This window comes from Heterodontus francisci, chromosome 14, assembly GCF_036365525.1.
Source record: "Heterodontus francisci isolate sHetFra1 chromosome 14, sHetFra1.hap1, whole genome shotgun sequence".
NCBI classification, from domain to species: Eukaryota; Metazoa; Chordata; class Chondrichthyes; order Heterodontiformes; family Heterodontidae; genus Heterodontus; species Heterodontus francisci.
This window is the reverse complement of record NC_090384.1, coordinates 57,562,035-57,572,215: the sequence shown is the minus strand read 5'-3', so window position 1 is coordinate 57,572,215 and position 10,181 is coordinate 57,562,035. Positions and strand designations below refer to the sequence as shown.

The 10,181-nt window shown below is 43.2% G+C and overlaps 1 protein-coding gene across 16 annotated transcripts in view; it reads right to left on the bottom strand.

The window, feature by feature from the left end:
• The window catches only part of sox6 (SRY-box transcription factor 6), a 720,990-nt gene that overhangs the window by 465,266 nt on the left and 245,543 nt on the right, over positions 1-10,181 (bottom strand). The window lies entirely within an intron of this gene.

Genomic DNA, 10,181 nt, shown 5'->3' with positions numbered 1-10,181 from the left:
CCACACAGGCAGTACCCAGAATTGAACCCGGGTCGCTGGATCTGTGAGGCTGCAGTGCTAACCATTGCGCTACTGTGCCGCCCCAATTGCCATTATTGCAATTAACTCACTAAATTGACATAAGCCTTCTCATATTCTCTTGATCTTTGCATAGCAGAGAAACATCCCATCAGACTGTATGAATTAGGGTACAAACTACAACTCAATAGTAAATAAAAAGTAGACAGCAGTGGAAAATCACTATAGCAGATTTCACTTGATTATAGAACTTGTGACTTAGAGGTGATTGGGAACAAAAAATTAAAGTATGCAACATTTCACTCCCTTCTTAGCAAACATCTGTAACATAATTTATAGATGAAGTTTCATCTACTAGCATGGAGTATCCACTCTCTATCATGATCGACTTAGAAGAAATGATGAACTGAGAGGCCATCGTATTTATCCTTAGAATCAGCAGCTCCTACAGAGCTGTCCGTCAAGTCATTTTGAAAGAATGTTAGACCTTTCCCTTCAAAAACTTCTCATCTTTTTTGCTGTGAAGATCAGATTGAGACAATGGAGATCAAAAGGTGTTTTTTTTACACAAGCAGGTACAGCTGTCCCTTATTGGTTTGATTGTCAGAATCTGAGGAATAGTTTTCCACAACACAATTTCAAGTCATATACAAAATGTGTGAATTCTATCCAGCCCAGGGAGACTATAGTTGCAGTACACCAAAAAGTGTCCTTCCACATTTCACAAATACATATTAAAAATGCATAGCTTTTCTTATGATCTGAAAAGCACAGATCTCCTTATTCGTCACAATAATATAGAACCATAGAAAAGTTATGGCACAGAAGGAGGCCATTCAGCACATTGTGTCTACACCGCTGGAAAAACTAGCCACACAACCTAATCCCACCTTCCAGCATCTGGTCCGTAGCCTTGCAGGTTAGAGCACTTCAGGTGCATGTCCAGGTACCTTTTAAATGAGTTGAGGGTTTCTGCCTCCACCACTGATCTGGGCAGTGAATTCCAGACACCCACCATCCTCTGGGTGAAAAATATCATATGGCAAGCCCTTGGCCACAACATAGGATGCTCAATTGGCCAGTAATGATATTTGCCAATTGAGATGAAACTGATGCTCCATACTAAAAGTTCCTTTTGATGGCTTAATTAGATTAGATATTTAAAGGCATTTGGTTTACCACAGGACAAAAATTCCATAGGGCCAAATCAGAGAGTGTTCATCACGATACGAGGAAGAGTCCATAGTTGTTTTCACAACATTATTGAAATCATTTAAACCGCTCACATCTGTTCAAATGAAACTATGCAAAACATAATTATTGGGAAAATTATATAATATTCAGAATAAGTCATTGAAACTGGAGAAGCCCATTAAGTTCAACAGGTCCAATTTGTTTCACTAATTACAAGCTTTGTCATCATATCCTTTAAACCCCTTCTCCCTTTAAAGCACATCTGGTTGTTGCTTGAACTCATTTACACAATTTGCTTTCAAGGCCTGCCATCTCAATTCATAATCCCATTTACAATTATGTAAAAAAATAATGGCTTTCTTTCTCCTAGCTTCCTCATTTTTAACTTTTGCCCTGTTGTATTTCAACCCTTCACCACCGTATACTATTTACCTGCATTAGCTTTCTTAATATTTGCCATCTTGGATACCCTTGGCTTTCTTCAGATGGCATTTTTGGTGTTTCATATTTTGTTATCTAATAATTAGATGGCATATGAACAATATACAGCTGGAGACAAGTATAACAGGGCATATAGAATTGACACAAGTTGTCCTCAACAGAACAGAGAGACATGAAGAATTCATGCTGGTCCGAAAAATTGAAGCTATGTTTCCAACAACTCTCTGATGCCATAAAAAAATTAAAACCATGTGTACTATTCATTATTGCAATTATACCATTCATGTTGTAACAGTCAAGGGCCTTTATGCATCAACATAAAAGCAATAATGTGGCAAAAATCAATTTCATCTCGATTTATGGCCCCAGTAAAATTATATTGTGATATTTAAATTTTTTGAGTAGAAGAATGCCCGTGGATATTTGAAGCTTTTTAGCAGATGAAATTCCAAACTAGAAATTAAATGTGACCAAGCATCAGATTATTTTCACACCACAGGTTCCCATAGTAGACCGATTCAACCCACTAAAAAGATTTTTGTTTTAGAATTGTTATTTGTCTGGCATTAAACTGTACGGGCTGCATTTTGAGAGGCTATCTGGAAATTTTGCGTCTTATGATGTGGAGGTATTATTTAATAAGGTTAATAAGATTTTAAATTAGTTACCATCAGCAAACATCAGAACTCAAGCAGTGATCCTGCCTCTCTGTCCTGCCTTTATCTTAACCAGTTTTAAACTAGATCTCTCCAAGCACCAGCTCTGCAAATCGGAGATAAATAAAGTTTGAAAAACAGTTGTGGGTAATCGTTCATGGCTCGAGACAAAGAATTAATATAATTAATATATAATATAAAGGTAGGGGGATATAGGGAAGGTGGGGATGCAGTAGGAATATGGGATTAGTGTAGGATTAGTATAAATGGGTGGTTGATGGTCGGCACAGACTCGGTGGGCCGAAGGGCCTGTTTCAGTGCTGTATCTCTAAATAAATAAATAAATAAGCTAATGCTCTGCATAAATAAACAGATCAGAACAGTACTGTCAGCGACTGAAAGCTTAGCATCATGTACTGGGTTAGAGCGAAATGTTCAACCGCTATATCATAAGAATCAACATTGGATTTACACATAATGTTGGCCAAAAGAAAAGGACACAATATCCATAAACGTTCACAAATTGTTTCCCTGCCAACACCTTTCAATTGAATCACATTCATTTAAACCCTAAACCTGAATACCTGTGATCAGCTGTGATATGAGTTGTGTCAGCAGAGTGCATTATTCCCCCGTCTCTCCCTGCTTCTCTCTTGCTCTCTCTATCTGGCTCAAGCATGCTTAAATAACTAGTGTAAACAGTCAAAGGCAAATAGCTTGTGAAGGCCGGGCAAATATTTGAAAAGCAAAAGAGATTCTGTTTCTATCTCAAGATCAGCCTCCCCTTTAGCCTTTTCTGTAAAGGTTTACCAGAACACCATGGCAGATGGGCCTTTCACAGCCTGCGGAATGTGCAACCAATCTACAAACAATAGCTGGGGGCTAACAAAGGTCAACTTTTGCAATCCACCAGTTAAAAGATAACAAAACAGAAGAATGATCATAAAACAATGCAGCAAATCTGAACTTCGCTCAAAGTTGTATGAAGAACCTGGTGAGGGGATTATTTGTTAAAATAATGCCAACACAATATAAGTAGTCAGCTCAATAATCTCCTAATTGGAATCGGAAGCAGATATTTCTAAAGAAGTACAAACGTACATAGTGGTTTCACAATATCAAGTTTGCACTATTTATTCATAATCCCACACATTAAAAGAACAAAAGTTTTATTAATTTAAAAGGTTCATCTTAATGTATTAAGGCTTTTAAACAAAAACAATTTAAGAATTGGCTGAGAGTTAATTCCCATGATGGTATAACATTGCCTGGTGTTATACTGGGCCATAGAGAATAATACCAGGTTTGCATTAATTTAACTGATCTTAGTTAGGGTGACAGTAGGAACATTACAATTGGGCTTGACAACTGTTGTATGATTGCCTTTAAGAGTGATATCCCTTTATGATTTCAGTATGCTAATGAGCTAAGTACCAGGATGTAGTCATGTGATTACAAGCCAGGGTCACTCTGCAACTGTAACACTGAGAGGAAGGTTCTGTAAATAGTTTGTTCTGTACTGTACATACTAGTTTAGTTGTTAATAAACCTGTTAGAGATCTTCAGCAAACTGAACTCCAGGCATCTCCTTTACATTGCTTCAGACAACATAAAGAACTCATTACATGGTGGTAGCTGCGGTGAAAAGACAAAGGCTGAAATTTTACACCACCCCAACGAGCGGGATGGTGGCGGGGTGTGTGGCGTAAAATGGAGTTGGAGGCACTGGGAGACCTTCCTGATCTGCTCCTGCCTCCTCCGCCACTTTACACAGGGTGGTGGCGGCAAAAAATGGCCCGCCCGCCCCAGGCCAATCAAGGCCCTTAAGTGGCCACAAGGGCCTTCGCCCGCCTCCACGTGGATTTTATACATAGCAAGTGGGCGTCATGAGCTGGGAGAAGCCGCCTAATAAAAGCATGTGGCTTCCGAGCTTCCCGGGGTGGCTCTCATGATTGGGCGCCTGTGCTTGAAGGAGGGCGGCCCCCAATATCCCAACCACCCCCAAGACCCAACACAACCCCCTTTCCCCTAATCGACCACCCTCTCCTTGTCGGGGGCCCAACCAATTACCCCCAGCGAGGCAACCTAAACTTACTTTCCCTCCCTGCCGGCCCGCTGATTGGCCAGCAGCTCTATTAGGTGGGTCTTGCTACCTCAAGCGGGTGGAAGTCCCGCCTTGCACCAACTGAACCCCGGGGACCTGCAAAATACGGGTCGGATCCCCAGGTGAGGCGGAATCAGGATCGCCACTAACTTTTCAGTGTGAATTTTAGAATTAACCACCTGGAATTAGTATCCTACAGGCAACAGCCAGAGGAATCAATAGATCAATTTGTCAGTAGATGCTGTAGTAAGGGCAACAAATGCGATTTTTCAGAAACTGAACTGACTAATGGTGGTTGTCTCAATGCCCATTGAAGCATTTCAAAAGAACCTGTTGGGGAAAAGAAAGGTCACAGCATTGATGCACTGCTAGAAGATGGCAGGAAATACAAAGCCATTGTAGGTGGACAACAGCACCTGCAAGCAGTCGGTGCAGCCAATAGTATCAGCATGATAACTCGGTTGAAAAGAGCGAGCAAGCAGTGTGGTAAATATGGTTGGTCCAGCTCACCGCGAAGTTGTCCTGCATTTCAAGACCTGTGCAAGGCATATGGTGCAAAGGGACACTGGGTCCGCCTATGCATGAAATCTGGCTCCAAAGACGCAGCCAGAAATCACAGTAGCACACAAGCAAACAGAAGACAGGCGCACCCACAGGGCAACAGCAGCAAGAAGAGCTCCAGAGACCTGCATAAACACAAGTCGATATATGAAATCCACAGCAAAACAGACCTGAGACAGGACTCAGAGTGGAGCAATTCTCAGCCGAAAGATGAACAGGCGTTTCACATTGTGATCCTGACACACTGGGCTGAATTTTATTAGCACACTGCATATCGTAGCAGCGCGCTTTGAAGTCGCCGGCCTTCAGAAATGGAAGAGCCGCCGCTGAACCCCCGCGATATTTCACGCAGGGGCTCATTTAAATGGAGGGGGTGGAGCGGCCGCCCCTGATAACGTAGTGGGGGCGGCCGCTCCATCCCGGCAATGGCGTCCGGTGCCACCATGTAGGTGCTGGCGCCATATTCAAAGATCTTCAAGCACTTAGGAAAAGATTAATTTTTAAAGTCCTATTATTGTGCATTTTCATTTAAAAGATAATTAAAAACTGGAGGCCCTTTCCCAAACAGCGCCCCCATTTTTTTTTTATTGGCAAATATGTAGACAATTTACTTTATTACCAACTCGAACTTTCTCCCCCAACCACGTCACATTTGTCCTTCAACCTCTTTCCACCATCCCCACAGCCAATAAAAAGTGTTTTTCCTGCTCCCCCCACCACTGCCCTGATTACTTCACTCCTCCCCCTCCCCATCAGTGTCTCGTCTTGAATCCCCAAATGGGGATCAGAAGGCATGGGAGTTCCGGCCACAGGCCGGAATATTGATATGGGACGGCCGCCCGGCCTAGGTAAGTTGTTCACCATTTATTTGCATTCATTACAATATGCAAATGAAGACCACGCCGCCGTCCGGCGCGGGGCCGCACCGAGGCCTCGCCGCCACTAGTAAAATGTTGCAGGGCCTTCTCGGCATCAGGGGTCGTGGCGGGCTGCTCCGGCAAGTATTTTACAGGCCCCCCTGCCACAACCCCCGACGTTGAGGGGCTGATAAAATTCAGCCCACTATGTTGATGAAGTCAAACAACCAGAAGCTTTTGGTACTGCCAACATCATGTGCCCAAAGAAAGTTGGCAATCATACACTCAGGGTTAAGTTGACACAAGAGCTAGTGCAAATATCCTACCAGTCTGAATTCTGAAGGATATGTACTGGAGTTGATGGAAATTAATGATACAACTGACAACTGCTAAGTTATCTGCATATAATGGGTCACCCATCCCTTGCAGTGGCACACTAACAATGCAATGCAGCTATGACAAGTCGGAATGGAAACCGCAAATATTTTACCTGGTAGACACGAGCGGACCAGCAGCGGCAGAACTAACAGTGTGTAAGGACCTCAACATCAAAACCATTGATGAGATCACCAAGGTACCCATTACAGCAGAGGAGTCCATTGAGTCAGTCCAGGGCTCACAACAAGGACTGGAACCCGTTCGCAGACACTAGCCAACATCAAATGGTGCAGGCTGGAAATCCAGCAACAGCACAACAATGCATTGCCTTCACTTCTGCTCTCTAGAGAACCACCAGCACCAAAACGAGCCAGAACGGATAGGTACTTCCATGAGGCCAAGCACTCCTCCCCCAAAAAGTCAATCTTGAGCCCCAGGCCTTCAGACGCAGTGGAGGACAGGCGAAGGACACGTAATATCCTGAAGAGGCAGAGGAGGAATGAGTTGAAGCATTGTCTGTTGGCTCTTCGAGATGAGGTGCCAGAAATTTCCAAGAATGACAAGACCTCAAAAGTGGTCATCTTGAGAAAAGCAACAGAGTATGTTAGCAGGCTGAAGGCATTGCTACATTAACTGAATGCAGAGAGGGAGAAACTTCAGAAAAAACAGCAACAGATGAGACACAAATTCCCTGAGCAAGAGTTGTCAAACCACCAAAATGATATATGGACTTTTAAGCCTCCGCACTTGTAAATTTCACAATCCCTGTCCTTACACATGTAAATTTATACTCTCTATCCCATATAACTAATTTTGATGTTATCTAATTTTATGTGTTTTTACTTGTAGCATACGAGACTTATTTTTGTAAAGAAAGGGGATGTTGTATGATTGCCTTTAAGAGTGATGTCCCTTTAAGAGCTCAGTATGCTAATGAGCTAAGTAGTAGGATGTAGTCATGTTACTACAAGCCAGTGTCACTCTGCAACTGTAACACCTAGTGGAAGGTTCTGTAAATAGTTTGCTTTGTTCTGTACGTATTAGTTTAGCTGTTAATAAACCTGTTCGACATCTTCAGCAAACTGGACTCCACACATCTCATTTATGCTGCATCAGACAACATAAAGAACTCATTAGAATAACCTGAGGCAAGAAAGGAGAAAACTCATCATATTTCACATTACTAATCAATAGGAGTGTATGGATGCCAAATGAGGATAGAATTGGGCTTGTATGTGTGCCCTCACTGTCAAATGAACCTGAAGTCGGTCATTGCTTAGTCTCATACAAGAACTGGGGGGGTGATGGAATCATAGTCTACCAAGCTTCAGGAGAGGAGAAATTTTCTTTGCACACATCCAGGCAAGGAATGTTAGTGCTAAGGAATGAAACTCTTCCTATTTCAGACACCCGCTGTCAGCACCAAGCAGTCCCAAGACAGCAAATAAATTTTAAATAAATCCATCCGTTCAGCCCCATATAGTTCATTTGCAAAAAACATCTGGTTGTCATAGTTTTATTTTGTAGACGAAAGAAAATGTTTAGAATCGTTTCTGACACTTTGATACATGTTGAATCTTACCAAATGTAATCTGTGTGGAGAGATGTGCTGGAATTTACCTGGCATATCAGTACTAAATAAATCCTTGCTAGTTACACTTACAGCTGAAAGGCCAGTTGGTACAAGTCAACTGTCATTATACAGTAACATGGTGCCAGGAAAAGTCTGATATGCATTTTCATTATAAGTATCTACATCATTCAACGTGCCTGCAAGTGTAAATTCTCTCACAAAATATATTACTAGTGATGATAGCTTAAAGAATGTTTGTGATGTGAATGGGATTTTCAAACGTCACCCATCAAATGAGAATATTTAGCTAGTCCTTCCCAATGCTTATTGGTTCTTCACACCCGGCCTCCTGTAAGGACTCCATTCCATTCTCCCAGTTTCTCCATCTCCGACGCATCTGCTCTGATGATGCTACCTTTGATGACAGCGCTTTTGATATGTCTTCCTTTTTCCTCAACCGAGGATTCCCCTCCCCATTCTGGTTGACAGGGCCCTCAACCGTGTCCGGCCCATTTCCCGCACCTCTACCCTCACCTCTTCCCCTCCCTCCCAGAACCATGACAGGGTTTCCATTGTCCTCACGTTCCACCCCATCAGCCTCCATATCCAAAGGATCATCCTCCACCATTTCCGCCAGCGTGATGCCACTACCAAACGCATCTTCCCCTCCCTTCCCCTGTCAGCATTCCGAAGGGATCGTTCCCTCCGCGACACCCTGGTCCACTCCTCCATTACCCCCACCACCTCATCCCCTTCCCAAGGCACCTTCTCCTGCAATCACAGGAGGTGTAATACCTGCCCATTTACCTCCTCTCTCCTCACTATCCCAGGCCCCAAACACTCCTTTCAGGTGAAGCAGCGATTTACTTGTAGTTCTTTCAATGTAGTATACTGTATTTGCTGCTCACAATGTGGTCTCCTTTATACTGGGGAGACCAAACGCAGACTGGGTGACCGCATTGCGGAACACCTCTGCTCAGTCCGCAAGCAGGACCCTGAGCTTCCGGTTGCTTGCCATTTCAACACTCTCCCCTGTTCTCATGCTCACATCTCTATTCTGGGCTTGCTGCAGTGTTCCAGTGAACATCAACGCAAGCTCGAGGAACAGTATCTCATTTCCCGATTAGGCACACTACAGCTTGCCGGACTGAACATTGAGTTCAATAATTTCAGAGCATGACGGGCCCCCCATTTTACTTTTATTTTTAGTTATTTTTTCTTTTTTATATTTTTTTTGTGTGTTTATTTCATTTCATCTTAGTTTGTTCAGTTTGCTTACCCATTTTTTTTCATGTTTGTACTTGCGGCTGTTCAAATTTCAGTTCGTTCACACCCTATCTGTACTAATGCTTTGTCTTTCAACACACCATTAAGATATTGTTTGCCTTTGCTCCATGACCTTCTGGTCAGCTATTCTGCGACCTTGTCCTATTTACACCTTCTCCTTTGTTATCTCTTACCCCACCCCCACTTTACTTGCGTATAACCTTTGACGTTTCTAATATTTGTCAGTTCTGAAGAAGGTTGACTGACCTGAAACGTTAACTCTGCTTCTCTCTCCACAGATGCTGCCAGACCTGCTGAGTATTTCCAGCATTTCTTGTTTTTATTTCAGATTTCCAGCATCTGCAGTATTTTGCTTTTAACTTATTGGTTCTTCCTCACTTATGGAATAAACTAATCAAAATAAACCTCATCATAGGAATCCTGTACATGCTATGCTTTGCCCGACTAAAGATCCGCTACACTTCCCTCTCTTCCTAGGACAGTCTCTAAATCTGCTGCTGTTCCATGTCCTGGGGCGGCACAGTGGCGCAGTGGTTAGCACTGCAGCCTCACAGCTGCAGGGACCCGGGTTCGATTCTGGGTACTGCCTGTGTGGAGTTTGCAAGTTCTCCCTGTGTCTGCGTGGGTTTTCTCCGGGTGCTCCGGTTTCCTCCCACAAGCCAAAAGACTTGCAGGTTGGTAGGTAAATTGGCCATTATAAATTGTCACTAGGAGAGGTAGGTGGTAGGGAAATATAGGGACAGGTGGGGATGTTTGGTAGGAATATGGGATTAGTGTAGGATTAGTATAAATGGGTGGTTGATGGTCGGCACAGACTCGGTGGGCCGAAGGGCCTGTTTCAGTGCTGTATCTCTAATCTAATCTAATCTAATCTAATCTTAAAGGTCCTGTTATTCTCCTCAGGCGCATTCTGTATGTCCTGCTAGTCCCCTTTGGTTAACACCTACATGTTCCACAGCCCCTCACTAAGTATGCTGCACATGACCCGTTGTTTCCCATCAAGTATCCTCTATGTTCCCAGTATTGTCTACTGCACATTTTCAACGATTTCTGCTATTCCGTGTGAGTACCTCTGCATATTCTGCTGCTGCCCCACATATGCTCCACATGGC